At 42.4% G+C, this 26,471-nt stretch overlaps 1 protein-coding gene across 3 annotated transcripts in view; it reads left to right on the forward strand.

The window, feature by feature from the left end:
• The first annotated feature begins 16,865 nt into the window (after window positions 1–16,865).
• Window positions 16,866–26,471, forward strand: part of slc8a4b (solute carrier family 8 member 4b) — a 119,688-nt gene continuing 110,082 nt past the window's right edge. Inside the window, exon 1 of one of the 3 annotated variants that reach the window (XM_074623039.1) lies at window positions 16,866–17,097. The gene's annotated coding sequence lies outside the window, so the exon portion shown is untranslated. Of the gene's footprint in view, window positions 17,098–17,268; window positions 17,622–26,471 lie in introns of those variants that run through there. The other 2 variants (XM_074623043.1, XM_074623042.1) reach the window with 2 other exon arrangements.

The raw sequence follows: 26,471 nt of genomic DNA on the forward strand, positions 1-26,471 counted from the left end.
TTTATCTTCTCTGTTCTCAGTTGTCCTTGCAAGTTCTTTGATTTTCCGCCATGATGAGTCTGATAGTGGCGCTGAATATTATATTTCTTGAGCATTGAACGGTGCTGTGAGCACACCAAGCACACTGGCTTCCCATTTACTTCTGTGAAGAAATAGGAACTGGTCCATTTTTCTCGGAAAACCCTACACTCTTTGTCCACTTTTCTCCTTTTTGATAATTTTCCACCGGTGGCTCCTGCCTGAACGGTAGTCTACGCTTGACAGTGTTGTGTCACATAGCCTGTATGTGGGATCTGTAATAGCGTGTCCAGCATAGGGCCTGCTACTCTTAGAAGGACCTCCAGTGGATGAATAAGAATAGCTGTGCATTTTACTGAAAAATTGGAATGAATCACTTTGCTGCAATTTTCACACTTTGCAAAGTCATCCAGTGGGCCGGACCCTTTGGCGGGCCGGTTGTGGCCCTCGGCACCCCTGCTCTAAAGTGTTCTCTAAGCTGTAATTGTACTCGTACTTGTGCTTTATCACATGGTCTTCCTCAGCAGATAGATTTAAAGACTTCTTGTCTGTGTTAGCTTAAAAGTGTCATTCTTCATTCTTGACCTTGGAAAGAGAAGTTGACAAAAAATAGATAAATGGACATACATTCATATAGACAGACATTCGTGGAAATACCTGTTTGGGACTGGGTCATGTTAGGTTGCCTTTTTCTTTCTCTCTGAAAGGGAGTTGCAGACAGTATATAAAAAAAAATTGAGGCTAAAGGTGAATCAAAAGGAGATAGACAGGGACGGCAGAACCCATGTTACTCAACAGTTATGTGAGATTTGTTTTTGTCAGATGTTGAGGCTGATAAGGAGAGGGTGGGGCAAGAGCCAGTAGGCATGCGAGTGTAATCACACAGATTAGACTGTCTCTTACTCAACTTATTTCTGGTAAGACGTGTTAAACATCCACCAAGCTGGTAGCAAGAAGGAGGAAGGGCATCAACACTGTGTGTGTATTGACTTGTGTTCTTTTTCCCTCTCTTCGAGGAGAGGATACAACCTGGTCAGTTTGTTGTCATACCTTGTATGAGCAGCAGGTGGCGAGGCAGGACTACAAATTGATCTTTCTTCTGACGTTTGCTGAGCTGTGTTCCTCCTTGGTCACACTGCTTCATCTCCTGTCACAGGTTGTGTGGTTTTATTGCGAAAACAAAAAGAGGAAAAATCATGTTTGATTGCGCTTGATCGCTGTAATAACACATTGTGCAACATGTGGAAAATGATGATGTCAGGATCGGGGTTGCCCGTGAAAATTGCATCTACGTCAATGGGAAAAATACAGTGTTTCTCATTTCCTGAAATAATGCTTTTGACTGAGTGCTGCTTATGAGAAAAATATCTCTTATTGTTTGTACAAAATCATTCAGAGCAATCCTGGGGTGTTTGTGTGGCACTGTGTATCCTCCACTGATTGTCTCTCTACTTTGCTCTCTTGCTCACATCAACGCCGCAGAGTCAACCATGTAATTATCTACCATTTATATCTGGAGCTGCCTCCATTCCTCCTCTCCTCCTCTGCATCATTCATTTCTCTCCCTCTCCTCTCTCTTGCATTAAGAGCCTCTTGTGAGATTAGAAACCAAATGAGTCTATTTTGCAAAGTCAGTAAAGTGACACTTGAGTAGGAGGAGCAAACTATTTTTGTTGGAAGCTGTGAGGGGATTCGAGGGTATGTGATGCAGCTTCTTCTAATTCGGTGTATCCAAACAGAACTAATGTGAGTTACTAAGCTTAGACAAACAGGCAGAGTCTGTACAGTCAGCTTTTGGTGTAAGGATGGAGCAGCTCGAGAAAATTACTGTTGAGACTCGCCTCTTTGAACTCTATTTTTGGAGGGATTATAGAAATAATACATGGGAGTTCTCTTTTTGGTTGGATTCGGGGAACCATACGATTATTATCCATTATAATCTGTATGTGCTTTGTATGAGTAAAGCCATTTACGCTTGGAGCATCTAAGAGCCATAAAGTTGCCATCCATAAGAGTGAGAAAGACTGATCCTAACACTCGTACAAGCAGGATCATTTTAACACACATACACGGACACAGTGAGTGTGTGTTTTTGTACAAGTCTGTTGGATTTCAGTGTAATCTCAAGGAGCCATACAATTAGCATCCATTTATATCTTCCTGTACCAACCTCGCCCTGCCTCCCTGCCCCTCATCTGGCGGTTATTTTGGGAAACGGAGGCGTATGTACTCCCACACTGTCTCTAAACCACCACTCTGTGTGTGTGTGTGTGTGTGTATGTGTGGTTGTTTGAGAGCAAACGCAGCAGCGCTTCCAAGCAGCTCCCAAAACGTTCCTTCCAATTTAATGCCAGGACACTGCCTGTCTGCCGCCGCCGCAGCCGCAGCTTCAATCGCGGCCCTTTCAAGCATTTTCCCCTCCTCTCTGCAGACCCCAGTTCAGTCTATGCGGGAGCCGAGGAAGATGCAGAGCAGGTTTTGAATTATTTGAAGCGGGAGAGCTTAGAGAGAAGAAAAGAAAGCTGGTGTGAAGAAAGTGGATTTCCCAATTCCCAAAAAGATGAGAAGCATACCCGAAAATACAGACAGTGTGTACCAGACACGGAGAGAGGAAGAGCAACAATGGAAGGATCAAACAGGCAGGACCAAGAGATGAGAGAGGTGTAGAGAGAGTGCAGAGAAAGAATTAAGGTAATGGAAGAGCAGAAAAGGTGGCAGTAAATGTAAGACTTTTGGGTGACCGTCAGAATAAAAGAAGAGTCTGAGAGAAATCAGAGGACTAGCGCAGGTGTAAGAGACAGGAACACGGAAAAGGGCAAACTTAACCTACATGAGAGTGAACACACTCCTCCAGCCCCCTCATTCAACTCCAGCCCTTTCGTCATTTCTCTCAGAACATGCTCATTATCCACGGACCGCTCCCTCGCTGTATAACTAAGTCACTCTGTGATCACAAGGCCGACATATGGCAGCTTTCTAATTCCATCCGCCCCGCCCTTGTGCAGCCTGTCGGTCTTATAACCCAGCTCTTCTTAAACTTTAAAGTTTTGGACTAAAAATGGGTTGCTGACTTTTTCTCCTGTGGATAAAAAAAAATACAAAAAAGCCCAGCTCAACAAGACATTTGATCTAGGACTATTGTTGAAATCATTCTCTTCTTATGACAAGTTAGAAATCTGTCACAGGGTTGAGGAAACTTTCCTTTCCCCAGTGCAAATAAAGATGTGTTTCAAGAAGCTCTCGTCTCTTAAATATGTCTCTTAAACGTTAAAAGAATAGTTTCACATTTGGGAAGTGCGTTTTCTTGCCAATATCTCTCTATATATTCAGTTATGCTGCCTTCAAATGGAACTTGTGAACCCGTAGTTACGACGTGGGACGTTGTGTACATGATATGCTTGGCGTTCGAGTGGTTAAGTCGTGAGAACACCGCCGCTAGGTAACAGCAACATGGACGCTACTGTTGGCGTCTAGAAGCCACCAAGGCTAACAATTTAGCAAGCTAGCCAGCGGGTAACGTAATGCAGGAAATGCAAAGCCATAATGACAACATTTTCTTCAGACGTATTATAAAATTACGAAGAAAATTGTCTACTAAAATGTCAATATATTAACTTATCGTCCACCGAAAATTAACTTCCATGGTCTCCGCTATTTCTGAAAACTTCAGCAAACACGTCACAACTTGTGAACTAAATTTCCATTTACGAAGTTGTAAATACGGACAAGAAATAGACTAATGTAACTTTATAACGTTGAAAGTAGACAAAATAACTCTTTCTGCAAGAACCAACTGTAGCCTATATTTCGAGTAGTCTGTCTTCCGAGTCCTGGCTCGGCTAAAGGTTAAAAACTGTAATTAACCTCTGCCTTGACTTTAGTGGACACACACACACTCCCTCCTACCGGTGCCTGTTCTCTGTCTTGTCAACTTCCAAGCCACACACACTCTCGTCCAGCCCTTTTTAACCCTCTAATATCATCAATTATGGTTGACCCGTTCTCATGTGGTTGGAGTGGTACGTGTGTGCTCAGAGAGTTTCTATAGATATGTATACACGCTGGTCTGAAACATATGTGCTCCATATGTGAACTGTGAGGTGCACACTGGTACATGCCTGTCATTAGGTAGTCTAATGATAGTTAATGAATAGTTGTAGTCCTTGACTGGCTCAGGCTGCGGAAACAACTTCATGATTTGGATGTAATTTCCTGTTCCTCAGACACTTCAACTTCAATTCAATGCGTCCTGGAAAATAGATGTATACATGTTTTAATTATTCACAGCTCGCAGCAACTAAATAATAGATCATTAAGTAAGCATTGGTTATCATCACAACAATATAGTCATTATCACAATGCTGCTTTAATTGTCTGCAGTTAATTGAGCTTTTGTTGGATAATCAGTTTATGTATACCACCGTTAAGCTCTGCCTGCAGCAAAATCTGTATTCATGCTTTCACTTAATTATCATGTGTAGAGCCACCATACAATAAAGCCATTTCCTATATTCTCTTGGCCAATTTAATCATAATTTACTGTAATGCTGAAATCCTTTATCACTATCTTATATAACATAATGCATTGCAAATTTAATTGTAAAAGACAAAATACATTTATTACTTTAACTGAACATCGTGGACTATAGAAGGTGTTTGAAGAAGTTTGGGCAACAGTGCATGCGATTAAATTAAAGGTTCTCTATACGACATTCATAACATTATATAACAGCAAACGACTATTTGTTATTGTGACGACCCCTCCACTCCACTTGGTGTCCCGTGTCTTTTTGCTGGTTCACTTTTGTTTTGCAGGAGAGAGGGTCGTCAGGTTGATGAGCCACACCTGGGCTTGGTGTGGTTGGGATAAAAGCTCTCTACCTTTCAACAGATGTCGCTCTCTTCCTTGGCTGGCACACCTGTTTTGGTTTTGTTTGCAGCAGACATTTTCACACACCCACACATGCCTACATCACTGATTACTGACTTTCCACGTTTATTTAGTTATTGATTGTTAGTTTGTTAAATAAATGCCTGTTACTATTTTTAAACTCGTCTGGTCTCCCATTTTTGTTGCAACCTTTGAGCCGGGTTGTAACACTATGCAAAGATATAGAGGAGTAATGTCTACCTTAGCAGAGAATGAAGTCACTCTCCCTCTATGTGTGTTGTAATCTGAGCTTCTCTGTGCTTTGTTGACCGCACATGCATGTTAGTGCATGTGAGCATGCCACACTGGCTAGTTCACCGCCGCCGCTATGCACTGCTCTCATACGGCGGTTACAGCTGATAACGTTGTTGTGGAAGCGTAGCGCCCACCCTCGGTTCCCCCTCAGGTAAACACTGCTATCTCTGTCAACACTGTTACCGTTGTTTGCACTGTTAGCGCAATTAGCACCGTTAGCCGTCGCCATGTTGAGAGCCCAGTGGAGGCAATAGATGTACAGTATTTTAGCACAGTTAACATTTCTCTATGTGTAAAGAAGCAGAAAAGGAAATATTGCTTTGATTGTTGTCATGTTATAGGCCTACTGGGAAGTATAATCAAATTCTGCCTCTTTACTTTGGACCTCCTTACTTCATGACTGGGATTAAAGGAGCTGAAAAGATCATGAAATGCGCAAGTTTTGAAACCCTTAATTAATAAATTTGTTGATGACATTGTGGATGACACTAATACAAATGCAAACTAAATTGATTATGAGTGATTTTTTTTTTCAACCGCAAACTAGCATAATAGACAGCTACGTTGCCAAGTTTAGTTGTGCAGCTCATGCTAACATTTGCGAGCAAGAATTAATGTCTCATGCTTCTTTATACATGACAGCAATCAGTGCCAGAAAGAAAAACGGCCTCAGAATTTAGGATACGGATACATTTTCTTTCATTGCTTTGAATTGCATTGAATTGCATTGCTCGTAAAACTTTATGAATTGTATTGTTAGTTTAAATCTGTCAGTGAAAGTCTTTGATTTGACCAAAAGTTTTAGTGCACTAGCTCCAAAAGTCGCTAAATGTAGCGAGAAAATCGCCAAGTCGGTAACACTGACAGCCCGTCCCTTCAGGTCTCCCTCTAAAGCCCCTCCCCCAAAAATAGCATAATGAACGTAAACAACGAACATGGCTATTGTTAGTACTCACAGCTGTCAAGCAATTAAAGCAAGCTTTTTTTTGTCAGAGAGTTTAATTTATTAATTGCTGTCGGGATGTAACGAGAATTTCAACAAATATTACAAAAATGTTTTTGAAGAAGATTACCAACCCTAGCTTTAAAACATGTTGCTAAATTGTTGTCATTGGCAAAACACCTAATAGTATAACTCACTTCAGCAATTAATACGTTGATTTAACAAAGTTAGAATAAACTGTGTAGTTAAAACGAAGAAACCCATGCTTTCTTTGAACATAATATTGATGTTTTATATTTAGAGTGCCCTTAGGGTGCATGTCAACCTGCTAATCGCAGCCATTGTATTACAGCAAATGCAGCAATCATTAGGTCAGGTGACACATCTAGTGGCTCCGCTCCAAGCGTTCTGCTTTCCTCTCCATCCCTCACAAGAAGAGTAGGTAATCCATCCTCCTTAAAGATTTTATTTGTTTTGCTTTGACAGTGATGAGAGGCAGGAAATTGGGTGGAGAGGCGCAACATGGGACAAAACAAGACGGATTTTCAGCCCAGATGAAAATACATGGTATCTGCATTAGTAGATCCGTCTTCCTCATTGCTTTAATCCTCTCCCCCATCTTTCTCATTTCGCCCGCTCACAGACTCTCAGCATTTCCCCCCTTTTATTCATTGTGTCTCTTCTTCTATTTCTCTGCCCTTGTGCCTCCATCACTTTTTTTTCCATCGCTGCCTTTTTCTATTTTATCTTCTCCCCCCCTTCTCTCTAATCTGCCCCATACCTCCTTTTCTCGCAGCTTCAATTCTGCCTCCTTCTGCTCTCTCCCCCATCTTTCCCTCCCCCCCCTTGTGTATCTGGGTTGCTGACTGAACTAGTTCATGTCAAGCTTGCTTGCTGATGGCGTCATTGCTCCTGTTTAATTGATGTGTTTTGGAGACAAGCTGCTTGTTGGACCCAGTCAGGTGGGAACAAAATCTTAAGAGCCTAACCAGAAAACAAGAACAAGCTAAAAAAAACACGAGGTATCTTAAACTTTTTGGGCTGACTGTGATTTCACATTTGGAGGTAAAAGTTTTCCATCACGTAAGACACAAAATGGTATAATTAATTTGTGAGTACACCTCACACTGTGTACAACTTTGGCTCTACTTTTCTTCGCAAAGTTAGGAAAGTGGTGTAAAACGCCGTTGAGGGAGCAGCACAATTACATTAACAAACCGTGGAACGCTAATGAGAACGTACACTGACTGCTGGCTCCAGCAAGTCCCAGTCAGCAGAACAGCAATGGGATAAGTAACTGTAACATTAGCATAAGAATACAAATCTGCATGAAAAATAATAAAATAAAGGCGGTGATAGATGGCCATCATTACAAGGAGAGGAATTGCAATACATTTGCCAATAAACCAACGCATTTTTCATCCCACTTCTACTCCTTAAAGCCCATTATATTATTCAACTATATCCTTGTGTGTCCGGTCCCTGCTGCAGGCTGCCAGACATTTCCATCAACTCCAAAAAGGGATCTCAATTTTACTAAATCATAAATGCCCCAAATTGCGACGTTAACATAAGACGTGCATATAAAAATTCAAGATGTGTGTGTGTGTACGCTTATAAGTGTTTGTGTTTTAGTGTACGTGGGCTTGTGTGTAGTCATATGAATCATCGGGAAAGGTCAGTATTGCTTGAGGGGAGAAGAAACAGGAGGAGACAGAAGTGATGAATTGCACTTTGGGACCATTTTCCTTGCAACACCCCTGGTTATATTGAACTATGTGAATGTGTGTGTGTGAGACACAGAGGGATAGAGCGTAGGTGCGTGCGAACATGTGCATGCGGATAAGATATTTTGCACCTGTGTTCATGTTTCTATTTAATATTTGAGTGTGCTTTTCTGTCTGAGCGGAGATGAAGTTTATCTTTGTTTAGTTTTTGTATACAAGTTACTTACCCACAGCAGCTGTCATGAGATCACGTATCACACGAAAATCCATCTCGTCAAGCTTTAAGTAATGAGTCTGGCAAGCCAGAGCATGGACCAATCGCCAATCATCATCAATGCTATGTTCACACTGCGAGTGACAAAAGCAACAAAACAGCCAGCATGGCCAGCTACATCGTCGCCGTTGAAGTGTTGCTCAAGCGCTCATTGACGTAGTTATGTTGTGAAATAGCACTGGGAACTGACTAAACATTTTTTTTGGATGGAACGGCAGAGGGTGAAACAAAAACATATGATTGGTTGACTTCACATCGGAGCGCTGAAAAAAGAGACCAGCTCAACTTTATTTGTAGTGCATCCCACCCGTCACACAGCAACAAGTGTCGGGCGTTTGTAGCTTCATATCAGCGGCTTCCATTGAAAATGTAGAATGTTGTTGTGGTGCCGCTCGTAATGTGAAAACAGCTTTAGGTGTGCGTGACGCAACACAGAGAGGCGACTGCTCGATCTAAACAAAAATGGAGGCTCCTGAAGAGGTTAGCGTAGCTGCAATAACATCAGTTATATCAGAACCGGAGAGTATTTCTTCATTGAAAGAAGAGCAAAGAACGACACTGAAGGCTTTTCTCCATGGAAAAGATGTCTTCGCTCTTCTCCCGACCGGCTTCGGCAAGAGTTTGATTGACCGATAGTTCATCCAATCACCTGCCAAGTATTGTTTGAAAGTGCCTGCCTTTTTCCAAACAGTTTCCAATGATGGCTGCTCAGATATTTCTGTGTAAACAAACCAACAATTTGAAGCTGAGTGTAGACTGGTATGGACCATTAAATACACACAATACAGTTGAATTGAATTTTTTTTGTGGAGTTGCAAAAATGCATGTGCATGTTGCAAACGTTCTCACAGTCATACTGTGTAGTGGTAACTGTAAAGTGGAACTATGACTTATGACTTGTTTCACTTGCAGCAACTTCTCCTTTATGAATTTTACGCTCTTATTACACAACATAAAATATTTTCATGAAGCTGTACGTCACAGATTGATGACCAATTATAAGATCATACTTCTTGTTTTGCTGGTGGCTTTCGGTTTCAGATGACAGCTCAGTGCCACCATTGGTAACGCAGGCATCATCTGGTCTTCAGGGTGCATTTCCATGTTCACGAGTCACAATGAGATCAGGCAGGACGCACGCAGGGATTCTGCGTGTGTGAGGGCGTGTCTGTCGTAGATCTGATTGGTTTCATTTCAACGCTGATCAATAACCCAGCAGGCTGATGGAGGTGGTCTCATCTGAATCTTTTATGTGTGTGTGTTTGAGTGTGTCTATGCACGTTGGAGCATCAGGCCGTGCCAGTTTGAATATATTGTATCTGCTAAACATGCATGTGTTTGTTTCAGTGGACGCAGCTACAGCACGCAGAGTGTGTGTGTTTGTGCTGAAAACAATCGGCCCCAGAGCCACGTAAGCACTTAGCCATCGACTTTTGTTGTGATTGACGACGCGCCTAACGCCAGGACGCCACAGCGACAGATGCTTCGATGCACTTGTATGGCCGTTAGCGCCGTAATAACCTCGAGTGGACGGAAAACAATCAAGCAGCGGGTGTGAGGAGCATGTGTGTTTCTATGATTCTGAATCCATGTGTGTGGCGGGTTCATGTGTCCGGACATGGTTGTAGGTGTATCTACAAGCAGGGAAGCATGTATTATCCTGCATATTTTAGCTGGTGTGAGAGAGAAACGGTGTTAGTGTGGCAGTGGCGCTCATCTTTTCCCTTTCAAATTATCAAGGCTCATTTACTGGCAATCCTCCTCGTCTTCATTTAGTTGTGTTTCACAGCTCCCCTATGGACCACACTCAGCATGACTTACAATTGCTCCGGTGGCCCGGCAGAATGAGTCTGAGGCGGCTCATGAATAATCAGGAGCCAACAATGGTTTATAAGATCAGAGATAAAGCAGAATAGCTTGATTAGTAGGCTACTGTGTAATCATGTCCCAATATTTGAACTGTCTTCACGAGTACATGAGAGGATTCTGAGATGGGATTTGGGGAGTTTGGCCTCTATTAGCCTTTATTTATCGAAGGTAGTTTCTCTAATCACGCCAGCTCATTTACAGCAGCACCCTGATACAAACTCATATCAGTCTGTGTGCTTGTAGTAGTGGTTGGATTTTGTCTCTACACTCTTAGAAATAAAGGTGCTTTTAAACAGCATGAGAATATCCAATTCCTAGAAGTGAAAGTGATGTGATTGCAGTATGAAACTAGAAGTTTTTGTTCCCACTTGTTGTGAAATAGGGAAGCTAACAAGGTCAAAAGGTTATTGTTCGTCCTGACTTTAAAAGAACTGTTCAACATTTCTGGAAATTTTCTTTCTTGCCGAGAGTTAGATGAGGTTAAATTTATCAAGCTAAAGCCAGCTGGTTAGCTTAGCGCCTGGCCAAGAAATATTCTGGCACACAACCCCTGTAAAACCACAGCTTTTCATTTATATGGATTAAACAAAGAATATATAATGTGTTGATTAATGAGCTTTAGAGGTGCTTTGTGGGATTCCTGTTACGCAGCATCATCTTGGCCTCAAAGCTTTTGGAAAAAAAAAATGTTTTCATGTTTTTTTGCGCTATATAAGAATAGTGACATGTAGGGATGCTCATTTTGAAAAATGTTCTTAACCAATAACCGACCCTCGTTAACCGATTATTAACCGTTAACCGACAAGATTTGTGCATCGCATGCAGCTGTGTACCAGCACAACAGATATTCGTTAACAGGAGTCTCCATTTCACCGTCCAGGAGCGTTAACTTAGCAGCTACGATGCTGCGTGTAGTGTCGCGGACATGCAGCCACTTTCCCAGTAAAAGTCTCCATCGCACATTTAGTTAAGTTTAGCAGGTTGTCAGCTGTGTGTCTGCCCAGCATAACTTTAGCAAGTGTCCAAAAAGTGTGTGTGTTTGTGCTACGTTAGCAGCTCTAGCATTGCCGGAGGCTTCGTGCTCGCCACCGCACACGCAGTCTGCGTAACTTTAGCGAGTTTCCAACAGACCGTGTGTGTGTGTGTGTGTTGGCGGTGAGTGTGAGGTTGTTGGTGGCGTTCTAGCTGTGAACGTAGGTGTAGCAGTGTGTGAACAGTTTATTTGTCGGTGAATAAATGCTATGAAACTACAACTCCTCCACTGCGCTCAAGTGAGCTGGAGCTGTTCTTTTAATACGTCGATGGAGAGACCGGAGCCAACTTCCTGTATACTGCAACTCCGGCTCTGCCTCTTAAGGTGGGCTGTTAAGGTGGACCAGCTTTTCTCCTTAAAGAGATGAGCCGCTCCTCTGAGCCGCTCAGCTTTTGAATGAATTATTAATATTCCTTTTAACCGTTTTAACCGATAGCGTTAATTGGTTAAAATACTTTATGTCGGTTAACAGTTAAACGGTTAATTATTGACATCCCTAATGACATGTTTAACTGTCAGGAAAACATATGGGCCAATCTCAGCCACAATTTTCTGCTGTACTGGTACATCTGGTTGTCGCTGTAATGTTCCAAATAATCCTCCCCACAATAGAATAGTTGAGTTGAAAACACATGTTGGTGCTTACTGTTAGGTACATTGAATGCAGCCAGTGTAGATGAGCTTATATCGACTACAAAGGGGACGGGTGTAGGGAACAGCAACAGGGGCCAAGTCAGTGTGAAGAAGCCTAGTTTGTAACTGGCTTTTGTGCCGCGCCAACTATTTGTCTGCCAAAGAGTGTGGAATACATGACAGAGAGCAGCGTGTATTGCTCATCCACGGAGTCGGTCCAAAGGCAGCTTGACAACTATACAGCTCTTAAGAAGTGTTTCTACAGGTGTCACAGCCTGCAGCTCTGGTACCAAAGGACTTTCATTTTCCCGCTGGGTCTGAGGTAGCTTAATTAACAATTTGGATTTGAGTGTGTATATACTGTATCTGCATGGACATTTGGAAGACTGCTGTCATCTTGGCACCAACTAATAGGCATCATGTCAGAATTAGTCTAACCTTGGCTAATTAAAATGTGGTAGTTCTGAGGTAATATCTACATTGCACATGTGGAAAAATCTCATTATTTCTTGAGAAGAAAGGAATTGGTCAAGAAAGATGGAAAAGGTCTTGAACCTGAGGTCAAGAGCAACAGTCTCATATACAAATTGGCTATTGTATGTATGTAATGTACTCCACCATTAGGTTGTGATCAGATAAAAGGCTGATTTTTACTCATGAAATGCAAAACCGAGCTGTGAGCATCAACGACAACAGAGTATATGGGCAAAAAGGAGTGTTGCATTGTTCACGTTGAATACGTCTCTTATTAGAGCTAGTTTGCTAGCGTGGAGCAACAAAGTGGGTAATGTTGTAGAAATCAAATTAAATATGGACTCTAGAAGGTTAGCCTTTTCTGAAATGGAGTGTGTGGACTGTGGGTGTATAGTGTACAGGTGTTTGCAGAACCAAACGTATTTTTTTTTGACTAATCTCATACCATTAAACCATAATATAATAACAATCACAGGAAACATAAACTCGAATCATCATGTGATAGAAGAACCAACTTAATATTTCATGAAAACAGCAATTAGGCTAAATGTTAAAATGGGCATGATATGTCCCCTTTAAAAAGACGCAGCGTTGATTGTCGGTATGAAACAGGAAACAAACAGCAGCCTCCCATGTTCCTGTTCAACGTTTTATTGACCGATCCATCCACCTTGACTTCCCCCCCCCTCTATGGGCAAGTATTGTCTGTGTAGCCACGGCATGATACAGCTTGTTCCTCTGTGCCACAGTGCTCCGTCGTTGCCCAAAGACTATTAAAAACACTTTAGGGAGTCACGCTGTTGTACTGGGTGACATGTTCCTTCATGAACATGGGCACTGTTATGAGTTGATCCCACAATACATCCTTCTACAGCTGTACTGCGTTTGGGGCTGAGTATCACAGAAAGTCTGAAAGTGTTGAGAGACAAACTGACAAACATTTTGGGTCTAAAATAGAGAATATTAGCAGCTTGAACTTTCAAAAAAACAGAGGAGATGAAAGAGAACGCATCAATGCCTTTGTAATTATTCTGAAGAAGAATATTTCCACCATGTTATTCATTAATAACATGCCGTAATAGAAATCTGTGTGTGGGCGCGGTGGCTGTGTTGGCATCTGTTTGTCTGCACACGTGTTCATGTGTATTGTTCTTTCATGCATATTTTCGTACTGTTGTGTGTGTGTGTGTGTGTGTGTGTGCAAATGTGCTTGTTTGTTTGTCCAGCTATGAATTTATGCATGCAGCTGGAATGCATTTGGATGTGGATGGTTGTGTGCGTGTGTGTGTGTGTGTGTGTGTGTGTGTGTTCACTCAGCGTATTAGCTGGGATTGTTCAGTGTTAGTGTGTGTGTGTGTGTGTGTGTGTGTGTGTGTGTGTGTGTGTGTGTGAGATGCCCCCTCGGGGTGTGAATTAGCTCGCGGTGTAAAGGCCATGCTTCACGCTGAGACAGAACTCTGATCAACTGTGTCGAGAAGACGGATAATGTATACTCGTCTCCCCGCTCTCATTATTTACATCGACTCCGGCGCTCCTCCTTTTCCTCCCGCTCCTTTTCACTGTCTTCGCAGCACCCATCCTTCCTACCCTCTCCCTCCTCCTCCTCTCATCTCTGCTCTCTGGCCTCCATCCTTTCCTTTCCGCCTCTGTTCTTTAGTCTCTCCTAGTCCACTTTTCCAATGTTCTCACGGCCCTTTTGTCCCTCATCCATCTCTTGCCCCCTAACCCCCCTCCACATCCCCCCATATCTCATCTCATCGCAGGCTATCCCTCTTTGCCTCCTCCTCTGTAGAGAGGTGAGGCGGAACAGCACTCATCCAATCCGCACATAAATTCCAATCCAAACAACAACTTTTAGGTCTCACAATTCAAGTAATATCTGTGTCTCTCTTCTGGTGAAGGTTTGTGAGGAACAACTTCTCGCCAACATTTCCACAATACTGCATATTTATTCAAACTTTATGCAGGACCGTACCCAAATGCAGACAGTTGGAGGCAGCATGATGAATTCAGTGACCAGTAAAATACATACGGAAATGTAACATCAGTATGGAAAACATGTCACAAAGCTGGGCATACCACTGTACGATTGTAGCCCGTTTCTGGGCTGAGTTTTGAGCAGTACGACTCAATTAGAGTCGGGACCATTTTCAGCTTCGTCAGCTCTCATTTGCCGTGCAGTTTGCAGGGGGGCACCAAGAACCGATTAACTCCTCCCGACCGGCCGTTGGACGTGTCAGACATTTTGGTCGGCCGTCCACAGGCTCTCGCACAGTTGAAGAAGAGCCACGAGCCGATTCCCCAACGTCACTGCCTTTTTTCTGCTTTTCTTACAATCAGAGCGTAGCTGTCAAGATAACAATGTACAATAGATATAGTAAAATGTAGCTAACTCACCTCCAATTCTCTCTGCAAAATGGACAAGTCATACACATTAACTTCATGTGACTAGTGAATAACCAAACTGACGATACCGACGACTCATTTGGTTTCACACGGGACCCGAACACCGGTCTCCTGGTTGAAAGTCCCCACCCCTCCCGCCTGCTCTTAACGGACTCTCACGCTAGTAATACTACGTCACTCGCTCCAACCGTTGAATAACGCTGCGGGTGGGTTCACATTGGAGTAAGTTGAAAACCCGGTTCATCACACACTGTTGCTAAAGGGTGCCTCCGTGCGTCGGTTTCCGATGCTGAGGGTAACTAGCCGAACGGTGGTATTTGACGATTTGGGAGTGAGAACGGGCTGTTGTGGCAGTCAGGAGATCGGGAAAGGAGGGAAAGGAGGGAAAGGAGGGAAAGGAGGGAAAGTCCGAAGGCATCTGGTGGACGGATGGAAAATGGCAACAAAAGCTTCTTGGTAATCGTCTCTGATGGTGTGGCTGGAGAGGAGCACAGAGAGGCAGAGCAGGACATTACTGTAAAGACATCTTTCACTGTTTTTGGCTGGACCACAGAGGGCTGGCCCTACAAACACAATAGTCTGTCACTGAGTGACTGAGCGATAAAGTTACACGATTGGTCGGCCGTTGCTCTTTAAAAATGCGGGAACAGTCCTTTGTTTCCGTTTTCAGGGGGGCGTGTGAGCTATTACACTCACCAGCGCGAGTGCTGTCTTCTATCGGTGCATTTCCACTAGATCCAGTGACGGAGGACGTCTCAACGCTTTCCATTCATTTCCTATGGAAAATATGAGAACATACGCCCGGTACATGGTGGGATTGTTGCAGCGTGTTGGAGAGGGTCTGTATTTGCATAAAGTTGAAAAAGCGCAACTTTATGCAAATGAGCCTGTCCAGCGCTCGAAAACTTGGACCGAGCTGTCAAACTAAGCGATCAAGTTACCTCCACCAAGGCCGAAGGCCTACGAAGGAGGTTATGTTTTCACTGGTATTGGCTTGTTTGTTGGGTGGTTTGTTGGTTTGTTTGTTTGTTTGTCTGTTAGCAGGATTACTCCAAAAGTCCGCTATGGATTTGAATGAAAGTTTTTAGAGGGGTGGGGTGTGGCACAATGAACAATCCATTAGATTTTGGTGGCGATTTGGATCATGACCCGAATTCAGGAATATTTTTAAGGATTCCGATCAGCCTGAGCATTAAGACCACAGGGTATAACACATGCACAGTGTAACTGATGACGCGTTGATGACGCGTGCCCCCACCTCCTTCTGCGAGCAGAGAGATACCTGTGTGGATGTGTGTGCGGGAGCTGCTGGCCGTCCGCGGTGAGAAAGAAAAAAGCAGTAGATGACGGGATGAGAGACAACGTAGTGTAACGTTATACAGACATAACAAGGCTGCTGAATGAGAGAGGCATCCGGCGACACGTTACACGGAAACACACCGTGTTAATAATAAGCTAACCACCTCACGTAACCGCCAGCTGGGAGCTGTGATCTGTTTTTAAAGTCAGGCACCTTGGCGGAGGTCTGCGCTCTCCGAGTGCCATTCTAGTTCTAAAATGAAACCAGATTCAGCAGTGGCATCGCCTATTTCTCGCTGAAAATGTCTTCAGAAGTAGATTTTGGTGGATTGTTTAGACGTAATGACAGAAGGTTTATAAGCAGGCCGCCATGTTGTTTCCTGTTTGAAACGGCAAGCTGAAAACCAGGGACCAATCACGTGCATTCAACGATAGGGTAGCCACCGCTTGGATGGCCAGTTGCAGCGCGTCCTCTAGAGTCCTCACCGGACCTGGTGGACATGTATCGGACATGTAGCTGGATTTAACATTATAGACATGACCACTGAATATTTGTATAACAATTTAGCCACAGATTTACAGACTGACCGTACACGGTCCAGACATATACTCGGTTTTGACCGAGTGTTTTTTTACACAGAGGAAACAATGAAGTGATTCAGGGAGGAAATGGTTGATAATGTAAACAATCTCTGGTTGAACTGTTACACTTCTGTGTCTCTCCTCTCATTTCTCCCTCCAGTGATGTGTGTTTATCAGTGCAGGGGATGATGCTGCCGGGAGTGCATGCTCCTTTGGTTCACATTCTTCCAACACACACTCACACACACACAGGCACAAACACACACTGTAATAGCCGCTGTCAAGCTCGCGCTGTCTCCTGCTCACACATCAGCTCATCCTCCCTGTCTCCATCTCACTCTCTCTCTCTCTCTGTCTTGTTGTTCTGCACTAGAAAGCGAGGGAAAGAGGGGGGAGATGCTCCTAGCTAGAGAGAGAGAGAGAGAGAGAGAGAGAGAGAGAGAGAGAGACTGGGGAGGGCGCAAGAGCGCGCGCCGGGTGAAGTGCGCGTGCTCCCCGTGCCGCCGCCGCGCGAGAGGAGAGGACTGGTTTATTCATCAGCTGAATGAGGGACTGAACGGAGGGAAGGATGAACAGATAGAGGGATGAGAGAGTGAATGAATGAATGAATGAACGGATCCCGACCCGGACTTCTTCCAGAAGACACAAACAACCGTGTGTATTACTATTGTTATTAATATATGAATGTATTGTGATTGTTTTTACTCTGTTATTGCCATTATGTGAACCGTGTGTGTGTAGAAGTGTGTGAACCGCGAGGTGCCATCATCACTTTGAAAGCCCAGTTAATTGCAGCGGGGGATGTCAATGCGCACAGATCCGTGCGTAAATGAGGAGCGTGTGAGGGTGAGATCAAGCGGAGGGTTAACGGGAGAGGAGAGGACAGGAGAGGACAGGAGACAATCTACCGGACTTGGTCTCTCTCAGGTGCGACACCGCAGAGCCCTGCCCTGTCCAGAGACGCCTTCACTCCAGCTCCGCTCCTCCAATTAAGCGTTCACCCGGCAGCGCGCAGTCTCCATCATAGAGACAGAGACAGACAGAGACAGAGAGAGAGACAGAGAGCCTCGCTGGAGAACGGTGAGTGACATGTCCCCGAAAGCTGCGGGGGTATAAACCGAGACCGAGTCGAGTCGAGCGGGGCTGTGGACCGAGCAGGCTGTGCTGCCGGTGGCCGGGTAAAGATGATGAGATTAAGGTCAGGGAGAGGGAGAGTGAGCGCATCCGGGTCTGGAGGCGCTGCGCACCGGGTCAGGGTGCACCAGAGACGGAATGATGGAAAGGAATTACAGCCAAATATGATATGAGAATGTGATGTTGATGAGAGGACATGATGATGAAATTGACTGAATTTGAATAGCAGTTATTGGATGAATTATTTCATACACATTATTTATATGTAGTGATGATAATGTTTGGATATTTTTAGTGCTGGTGATGATGATGGTAGTGAGTTATGATGATGATGGTGATGCTGGTCATAATGATGCCTATATGGTGGTGATGGTGGTGATGATATTGGTTGATATCTATTTTCATGGTTTTATAATGACATTTTCATCATTTTTATTTCTCGAGTGTATTTCTGATCATTTTTTTTGTATTTTATTTTGAAATCTTCAGTGATTTTTCATGCAAAAATGGCAGAAAATTATGTTTTCAGCCTCTCAATTATGGAGATTTCATGCTTTTCTCTGTTTAATATCACATTATACTGAATAGCTTTGGTTTCTAGACTGACGGAGGAATTACAGCCAAATATAAGACGAGAATGTGATGTTGATGAGGGGACATGATGAGGAAATTGACTGAATTTGAATAGTAGTTGTTGGATGAATTATTTCATACAGATTATTTCTATATAGTGATGGTAATGTTTAAATATTTGAATATTTTTAGTGCTGCTGATGATGATGGTAGTGATTTATGATGATGCTGGTCATAATGATGCCTATTGGTGGTGATGATGGTGGTGATGATATTGGTTGATATCTATTTTCATTTGTTTTTTATTTCTCGAGTGCATTTTTGATCATTTTTTTTTGTATTTTATTTTGAAATTTTGATAATCGCTTAATCGCTTAAGTGATTTTTCATGCAAAAATGGCAGAAAATTATGTTTTCAGCCTCTCAATTATGGAGATTTCATGCTTTTCTCTGTTTAATATCACATTATACTGACTAGCTTTGGGTTCTGGACTGACAGAACAAGACACCTAAAGACATCACCTTGGACTCCATAAGAAACTGGGATGGACATTTTTCACAATTTTCTGACATTTTAGCTGGTGATGATGATATTGGATGATATCTATCTTAATGGTTTTATTATTACATTTTCACCATTTGTATTGCTCTCAAATTGTTTACATTTATGCTGTCTTATTATCAGCTTGTCAGTCATTCTGTGAAGTCGAGCTGCAAGATTAGTCGACTAATCGATCAGTCGATTGACAGGAAAATAATCGCCAACTATTTTGATAAACGCTTAATCGTTAAAGTAATTTTTCATGCAAAAATGGCAGAAAATTAAGTTTTTAGCTTCTCAAATATAGAGATTTCATGATTTTCTCTGTTTAATATCACATTATACTGAATAGCTTTGGGGTTTGCACTGACAAAACAAGACACTGAAAGACATCACCTTGGACTCTATAAGAAACTGGGATGGACATTTTGTTTTGAAATTTTCTGACATTTTACAGACCAAACAATTAATTGATTTATATAGAAATGAATCAATAGTGAAAGTAATCATTAGTTGCAGATGGAAAGGTGCTGTACAAATTACATTTTATGGATTGGTAGATATTGGTGGTATGCTGTTGATGAAAATGATGATGAGGAGGAGGAGCAGGATGATGATGGTGCTGGTGGTGATGATGATAAAAACGCTTGTGATGGGAGTTTTGATGATGATGATGTTGACAGCTGAGCTAAGGGCAGCATGATGATGATGAAGAGGAAAATGGTGCCAGTAAAAATTCACAACGCTGGCATATGGTGGTGATCACAGTGATGATGATTAGTGATAATGAAGATGATGATGACGATTGTGGTTGTATTTGTTTAACGGTAGCGGTGCCGGTGATGGTAGTAATGGTGGTTTTGATGATGACGGTGGTAGTTTTATAATAATAGCTGAACCCATGGCAGCGTGATGATGGCGATGATGAGGACTTTTTCATCAAAGATAAATAATTAACGTAAAGATATGTCGCCCTCTCAATAATTCAAACACCCAAGCTGTCTAAGGAGGCTATAGATTCATTTGCGTATCTCAAACCATTTTTCAGCTTCCATCAGCAACAATGTGTCTTTGTGTTAAGCAGCTTTGATGCCGTCTAGCTGTCTGCTGCTATATCCAGTCGGGCATTCACTGACTGCGAGAGCCGGTGTGGGCCGTGTCTGCAGGGTGGTGATAGAACATTTTGGACTACTCAGACGTGCAAAGCTGTTTCCAGCGACTAGCAAATGTATTCCGATGTTTCCTGGCGGCGAGATGACATGATTTAATGATTAAAGGGAAAAATAAAAGGTCACTTTCTTGAGTTGAGTTAAGTCTCGGTTTATAGGCCATGACACAGAAACAACTTCTCGAGACGAGATGAAACTTTGTTGGGGAGTAAATTTCCATTAGCATCAGAGTTTGAATTTATAAAAAAAGACATTTTGTGTATATATTTGTGCTCTCAACTCTTTGGGCTTCCCTGCCATCTGTGTTGATTTAGTGTGTCCTGTGTGCCATGTGTCCTGTTATTCATCCTGGGTGAGCCGTGTCTGTTACTGACTGCACGTCCAGAGAAACCAGATGTTTGGAAGTAAAAACCACATGCATTTATTCATTATTTTGTCAGAGGCCTAATCCTAGAAATGTCAATATTGACATTGATTTGGTCAGGCTGTCACATTAATAGTTGTGTATACACATAATGCATGCTGCCTCCGTACCTGCTAAGTCTCTGTGTATTTGTGCCGGAGCCAAAAATATCCCAAGACTTACTCTCTTTCTGTCTGCCTGCTTCCTTTCCTGTGACTGTATCCTCAGCTAATCCATTAATGGCTTAAACAACACACTGACTTCCCCCGCTGGAGAAGGTGGTAACCCACATCTCGGCCTCTATTCTCGTCCATGTTAATCTGGTTATGTGTATCGTTGGCACTGGTCTCTGGTTACTTGTGTTGTTACCAATACTGACCCCCTGGGATCCCGCTGGGATCCCGCTACTGTCAGCATAGCATGTCTGGCTAATAGCTGGGAGGGGACAGGAAAGTCCCCCTGGTCATAATCCTCCTCTCTCCGGTGTGTGTTTGTGCGTGTGTTACGCCGTTAGTAGTATAGGCTGCTGTCAGCAGGGGGGTTGTTAGAGATAGATGCCTCGTGTTCTGAATGGCGTCAGGAGGAAGAGAATGTGGGAAGTAGAAAAAGAAGAAATAAAAGAAGAGGAAGGAGAAAGAGTCATGTAGCCAGGAGGCTTCTATAAAGGTTACCAGAGGAGAAATTACATTTATGATCCTTTTAGGTTTTTAATTGAATGGCACATAACATTCAAATATTTTAACACTAACCAATTCTTTTTTATGGTCCTCTTATGGTCCCCCAGGCATAAAACACTTCCGCGATGCGGTGACCTTATTGATTCCATCTGTCAATTTTCACATTTATCAGCTATTGTCCATTGGCAGTATGGATCCCTGAAGTGATCAATATTAAAAAAGACAATTGAAAAAAATAATTTGTGTCAATGAATCAATGAACCAATAAATTGTGAATTAATTATAAGAAATCATTCAAACTCAACTGCAAAATGTTATTTTTGCAAGGAACAGTGTGTAACAGGTCGGGGGATCTATTAGCAGAAATGGAATATAATATTCCTAACTATGTTTTCATTAGTGTATAATCACCTGAAGCTAAGAATCGTTGTGTTTTCGTTAGCTTAGAATGAGCCCTTCATATCTACATCGGGAGCGGGTCCTCTTCACGGAGTCCAACATATTTCTACTGTAATGGAAAATATACTGACTTATGTGACATGTTGACTTTGCTCTTCTGTAATGGAAATGTGCTGACTGACCCCGAAAGCACCCCCAGAAGCACAGTTCGCCTTTTGATCATGTATATGTATTTTTGTTTTCACACCTGTCTTGCAGACGGTTCTAGACTAGTTTCAGGTACGCCTGAGTTTCTTAAAAACATACGACTCACTTCTGTAAGCTAAGTAGCCGCATCCTGCTTGTTAGGATAAAATAGAAGCCTCAATACATTTCTGGGTTGTTAGTCAGCAGAACAGACTTGCAACGGTTTATGCTCTGTGTGTTTTGCTGAACAACCATTGACTGCAACAATAAATAAGACAAAGACGTTTATTGTTCCAGTATCTTTATTGATAGTTCTCATCTAGCAAGGTATCAGGAAAATTTCCAACACACTACAGTAGCCCAGAACAGACAAACCAAACACTGGCTCTAGAGAGAGCCTTTCCCATTTTTACGTTACCTGAAGACCACCGTAGTTCTCTGACTCGCTTGAGTGAAAAACCGTGGTACCGCCAACTTCCGTTGCTCCTAAAGTAGTGTTGTGGTAAGAATGACCTTTGAGTGAGGCGAACGGTGTTACCACGGTTTTGCACTCGGCAGCTCACGTCACCGCAGTCTTGGAAAGGGAGGAGTGAGCGGAGGGGTACTTAGTCGGTTGCAATCTGCAACCACACCACTAGATGCCGCCAAATCCTATACACTGCACCTTTAAACTGGAGATATACCGTACTTGACTTTAACTACGCATTTGCGTGCACATGACGCTGTCTCGCGTATCCTGCGTCCATTTGGAGAGTTGGTTGTAAATGTTGTTGGAAATGAACGCGATGCGAACGCATGGTTAAAAAGCAAGTATATCTCTGGCCTTAGCTAAGCAGGGTTGTTGTGAGCTTGGTATATCAGCATCAAAGCGAACGGTGTTAGCCAGCTCCTGTTGGCTAGAGCAGTCATTCCCAAAGCCTGGGTTTTGGGAATCATCGTCTTTTATTTAACATTTATATCTGCAGTACATCTTTGAATCACATGAGGGAGCCTGAATGTAGCCTGTAGATTGTAGCCGACTTATAACATTGAATCTTATATAAAAGGCTAGCTTACATTCAGTTTATTTTACTGATGAGAGGAAATAAAAAGAGAAAGCATGTTAACTCGTAAATGCACTAATTTGGTCTCTTTGGTAAAAATGGTCAGAAACGTTCATTTACACACAAATTCGCTTTTCTCACAATTTACAGATGAGGCTTATTGTGAACTGGATCGTGATGGTTTGTCATTTTTTTTAAAAGTGTGTTCCCAGGACAAAAAGCTGTCTTTTTACTCTTCACAGATTTGTGTGTCTGTGAACATTTAATATCAAAATGCCGTTGCGGTAACATGACATTGTTGTTGCTCCAGCTAACAGGAGCTAACCGGCTAAACTGGATAGTAGTTGTTGAGCTAGCTTGATTACGAGAGGCAGGAGGCATGTGATTGGCTGAAAGGTGAGAGGGCGATGAACTCCACTCTCATATGTCATGTGATGAAATAATCATCAGAAAAAAAATGCAACTATGAAATAAAAACAGACTGTTGAAAAAAATATAATGATATAAAAATAATTAAAACTAATAATTAGTTGAGTTTCAATTATTTATATATTATCTTATGAAATAAGATATAAATATCTTATATATTTATATATTTTTTACGCAATTTATCTGTGTTATTTTTTATATCATAATTACTTTTTATCCATGTAGTACTGAACACTTTGGGGCTCCGTATGCTTGATGCTTGCATTGCGAGCTTTTCCCCCACGAGGATCATTAAACTTTCAGTCCTCATCTCCAGCTTTCTAACTGACTCGCCAACTACATTTTAATTTAGTTTTTTCTTGTGTTCGAAAAGTGGCCTGAATCTCAATTTTAAAAAGTCCACTCCATCTCCTTCATCCGTTTGGACTGCCACTTTAATCAGGATGATTTTCGAGGGGCATTTTAATCTTACTGCGACCTAACTGTGAGTCCCCCCCCTCGAGTCCTACAGGTTGATTAATTAAGTCCCTATAACAATAGAACGAGAGGACAGTGATAGATCATAGTGTTCACCTCTCCTCTGGCTGTGGCACAAAGTCCGCTGCCCTATCCTGTTTTGTTTTATGCAGTGTTTGACATTCATGGAAAGTACCCAATATGCTGCCTGCTCTGCCCAAATGCCACATCACATATTGGTGCCTCAACACTTGCTGGACTAGAGTGGACTGTGAATGAAAGCCAAGCGGTGTGCTTTTGCTATCTACTCGTCTATCAAACCCAAAACGTTACAGTGAGTGCAGACATTTGTTATATAGAATTAGAAAATATAACATGACCTTAAGCCTGACTTTGCAGGACACTGTTATTTGATATAAGAGAAGTGTTAAAAATGTGTTTAACCCTCTGAGACCCACAATAGACCAGTTTTTGTCTTTCTTAGGGGGGTACTGGAGGTCTTTCGGGGGAGATAGCAGGTCAACAGTAGATGTCACATAGAAGTGGTGTACATCATCTGAAAGCTGGGAACCTGAAGATTAATGTGAGATGCAGCTAGTCTCTGTGTGTCAAGCTGTTCTAGTCATAAATCAGAAATAAACATTAAATAATTAAAATAAATTGTAAAAGTAAAATATGATAGAAGTATATGATGGCCATCCCCATGAAAAATGATGTCTCATAAGTTGTTGCAGCAATTTTTGGGTTGATTTGTTACACACATTTAGGGCTACTTTTAAACATTTTTTACCACTCGAGAAGTGATCAAAATGATCAATAATCCCTCCAAAATACCACATTAAGACACCAAGACCTTGAGGAACACCATAGAAAAAGCCATGCTGTGATTTGGGATCAAAAACCTCTGACATTTGGAGATTTCTGCAAGAATTTCATTTTTCCATCTGTCCTCTGAATGCTCTAGATCTCTAATTTGTGGCTGTAAAGTTTCATGAGGCTGTGATTATCCTAGAGGTCATTTTATCTGAGGTCAAGTTAAACAAAAATAGGTCTTAATACAACTAAATACACTAACATCATCACACATGAATCCACAAGAGTGTCAGCTTTACAGTGATACCCAATTTATGTAATTCCAAGACGGTTCAGGGACCCCTGTATGCTGAAATATTTAAACACATTTTTAAAATAGGCGAAAATAACATTTATGTCATTAAATATTCATGCTTGTAAAGGGGAGACTTGTGGGGATCCATAAAGTCCATTTTCAGTCACATATCTTTAGGTCAGAGGTCAAGGGACCTCAAGGGAAAATTTAGCATACGTTTGGAGCGTTATTTAGCGTTCTTCCCGACAAGATAGTATGACATGGTTGGTACCAATCGATTCCTTAGTTTTTCTAGTTTCATATCATACCTTCTCTGTATAGCTCTAAAACCTACAGCCTCTGAAAGACAGTAAAGTCGGTCTCAGGGGGGTTAACACAATGTGACCTATAGGGCCTAAAAAGATAAGTAAGTAATGCACCTCAAGTATCACAGGAAACTAAATACTCTGCCGAAAAGAATCAATAATCACTTACACAGAGGGCTGGAACAATATGAGCTTCAGATCTATTCTGATTGTAACACCCTCTGAGTTTGAGAAACCAATAAAAATGAGTAGTGGCGACCTAATATCACCCTGATTCCCTCTCATGGGGCCAAACAGGTTGGCCGGGCCTCTAACATCATTCACTCTGCTCGGTTTCCAATCACTTCCAAAGCATCACTTCAGAGATTCATTTGACACGTTTATTGCCAAATGGTGTGATTTCCAAGCTGGGTGTCAGTCTCTGATGAACCAATAGGGGATACCGCTTGCACGGCAGACTGATTTGGCCCTCGCACTTGTGTTTTCTCACTTAGTCCTCCGGAGGTAAAGTTGCAAATGAGTCGTTGATAGCCTGTAGCTCTGAATGCTGCATGCACCACTTTTGGCTTAGTCCTCATATTGACCAAACCAGACAGGACAGTTGGATCTTGCTGTATTACTCTCCTCTCTGTATTTCTTTTTGGTGTTATATCACTTAGAAGTGATAAATGTATTGTTTGAACTGCATTTATCATGCACGTGGAAGTTCATACTGCAAGAATCTAGCAAAGCATATTTATATACAACAGAGGGTGTTTTCTCTATAAAGCACAGCAATGAAGACAGTTTGTTACTAACACCTTCTTGGATTGTAAAGCTCCAGATTGTCAACATATATTTATGAATGAGAAAGCAGGGCTGAATGTGGTTGCTGAGAGAGCAGTACTAAATAAGAAACCCACTTTAATATCTTTATAACAGTGGCATTATACCTTCCATACCTGAGTTTTGTTATGTCATGCCGAAATTTACTTATCCCCACAGGCAAGTGACAAAATGTAGATAACGTTGCTTCCAGGTGCATCCGTTTTCCACCAATGATCATCAATCAAATGAGGAACGATCCATCTCAGTCAGAGATAGCAGGTTCTCCATGTACAGTCGCCTCAATAGATTAGGATGCAATGCAGCAGCGAGGCCTGTATGGGTTTAAAGTAACTTTCTCAAGCAGGCATCACTAAATGTACAACATGATGTAGGTGGAGGGAAAGTAAAAAAGAAAAAGTGCAACACTTAATTACAATGCCGTGCGAAGTGAACTGCTCGTGTCCTAATGAAAAGAAGCAAACTACCAGTGGGATTTTGTTTTCTTTAAAGCAAGCCTATGTAACTTTTGCTGACAGCTACTGTAGCTACAATAACAGGATAATGGTAAATGCTAAAACTTAGCACCAAGTAAGAAGAAAAGAGTACTGAAAGAGAAACTTTCAACCAGCTCTGTGTCATCGCGACCGGCGCCTGGGTCCCCGGCCTCCCCCTGTGCCGGTAACGCCTGGAGCTCCCCGTCCATCTGCCGGCAAAAGTCCGCCGACAAATGAGTGGGGAGCTCTGGGCGCTGACAACACGGGGGGGAAGCCAAACACCGTTCATCTGCACACACTGCAC

This window comes from Sebastes fasciatus, chromosome 22, assembly GCF_043250625.1.
Source record: "Sebastes fasciatus isolate fSebFas1 chromosome 22, fSebFas1.pri, whole genome shotgun sequence".
NCBI classification, from domain to species: Eukaryota; Metazoa; Chordata; class Actinopteri; order Perciformes; family Sebastidae; genus Sebastes; species Sebastes fasciatus.